This window comes from Orycteropus afer, unplaced genomic scaffold, assembly GCF_000298275.1.
Source record: "Orycteropus afer afer isolate SDZICR_OR568_19922 unplaced genomic scaffold, OryAfe1.0 scaffold00071, whole genome shotgun sequence".
Lineage (NCBI taxonomy): Eukaryota > Metazoa > Chordata > Mammalia > Tubulidentata > Orycteropodidae > Orycteropus > Orycteropus afer.
Genome location: NW_006921658.1, coordinates 2,782,588 through 2,785,096, shown reverse-complemented (window position 1 = coordinate 2,785,096; position 2,509 = coordinate 2,782,588).

The following is a 2,509-nucleotide window of genomic DNA, read 5'->3' as shown; positions in this document are numbered from 1 at the left end:
TTGACAAGTAAAAAGGTACAGTCCTGATGTTACCAAACCACATGGCAGGCCATTAACTTAAGTCCACTGTAAGTCCCAAGGTTGGCAGAGCATAGCAGGCTGCTGAGCAACAACATGTCTACAAGCAGGGTTCAAGCGTACCATAAGCTAAAGACCATTCTCAATAATTGCTATGTTTGACCCCATTGTTGCAGCTACTATGTCAATCATCCTTCTCCTTATATAGAGAAAGCAGACCACATTCCCAAAGACAGCTACTCAGCTGCTCCCAGTAGATTCCACCATGGAGTTGATTACAGTCTCATCATGGGGAATACTACATCCAGCTGCCCAGCCACTCAACCAGGCTAGCCAAGTTGACATACAAACAGAATCACAAATTGATTCTGACTCATGGCGATCCCATGTGTGCAGAGGAGAACTGCTCAATAGGATTGCTAAGGCTGTGACTTTTCAGAAGCAGATCATCAGACCTATCTTCCAAGGTACTTCTAAGGGAGTTTTAGTCACCGATTTTTTGGCTAGTAATTGAGCATTTAACCATTTATGTCACTCAGGGACTCCTTCCTAAAAGAAATGTTGTTGTTGTTGTTATGTGCCATCAAGTTGAACCTGACTCATAGCGACCTCTCCTTGGGTTTCCAAGGCAATATCACTATGGAAGTAGATTGCCTCATCTTCCTTCCAAGGAGTCCTAAAAGAAATAGGACACTATAAAAAGAAGAAAGCATCAGGACTCAAGGAAGACTCAACAACCTATGATATGCAGATGACACAACCTCCTTGCTTATTGAAGGTCAAGAAGACTGGAAGAACTTACTGATGAAGATCAAAGACTACAACCCTTCAGTCTGAATTATACCTCAACATGATGAAAATAAAAATCATCCCAACTAGACCAATAAACAACATTACGGTAAACAGGAAAAAGGTTGAAATTGTCAAGGATTTCATTTTATTTGGATTTACAATCAACACCCATGTAAGCAGCAGTCAAGAAAGAAAATGACATATTGCATTGGGCAAGTGTGTTGCAAAAGAATTCTTTAAAGTGTTAAAAAGCAAATATGTCACTTTGAGGACAAAGGTGTGACTGACTGAAGCCATGATATTTTTATTCACTTCATATGTATGCAAAAGCAGAACAATGAATAAGGAAGACCAAAGAAGAACTGAGGCCTTTGAAATATGGTGTTGGTGAAGAATATTGAATATACTATGGATTGCCAGAAGAACAAAAAAAAATCTCTCTTGGAAGAAGTGCTCCAGGAATGAAGTGCAGGCAGAATGCTCCTTAGAAGCAAGGATGGTGAAACTTTGTCTCATGCACTTTGATAATGTTACCTGGAGGGACTTGTCCCTGGAGAAGGACATCATGCTTTGAAAAGTAGGTCAGCAAAGAAAGGAAGCCCCTCCACAAGATGATTGACACAGTAGCTGCAACAATGGGGTCAAACATAGCAATTATTGTGAGCATGATGCAGGACCAGACAATGTTTCCTTCTATTGTGCATGAGGTTGCTATGAGTTGGAGCTGACTCAACAGCACCTAACAATAACACTCAGTTAAAAACTTGAGGGAACTCCAAGTAGATCTTCAAAGCTCTTTGCTTGTCTAACTCCTTCCTCTCCAGCACTGTGCCTCACATACTCTAGCCAGATTGATTTTGCCAGACTACAAATTCTGTCTTTTAATTTCATCTAGACCACCAAGCTTTACACATGTTTCTACTATGTCCTCTCCAAGTAGTGACCTAGGACATTCACAGAGCTCCACTCATATGTTTCCTTTCTTTTAGGGATCACTGTGCCAAAAACCAGTGTTTCATACATTTTACATAGTGTTCTGTTCGTTTATGGCCAGAGGGTAAATCTGGTCTCTGTTATTCCTTCATGGCCAGAAGCACAATGTTCATATATTGGCTTTTAAAACTTCTACCTGACAAGACAAATAGCACTGTTATAGATTTAATCATGTTCCCTCAAAATATATGTTGGAATCCTAACTCCTATATCTATGGATATAATCTATTCGGAATAGGGTTTTCTTTTTTATATTAATGAGGTCATATCTGTGCAGCATATGTCCTAATCCTAACTACTTCTGAGCTACAAAAAGACACAGGTGCAAGCACAAAAGCAGGGAAGTTAAGTGCCACATGAATATTGCTAAGGAACAAAGGAGCAACAGAAGCTGAAAGACATAAGGTTCTTCCCTCAGAGCTGACAAATACAACCTTCCCAGAGAGCTGAAGTCCTGAATTCAGACTTTGAGCTTCCTGACTTGTGGGCATGGGGGGCAGAATTCACTTTTTAAAGCCACCACTTGTGATATTTCTGTTTCAAGAGCACTGGGAAACTAAGACAGTCACTTTCTTTCATAATTTATTATCAAAGTAAGTGACACAGCCACATATAATTTTTTTTTTTTTTTATTAGGATTTGGGTGAAGATTTACAGAGTAAATTCACTTTTCATACAGCAGTTCACATATACTTTGTCTCATGTC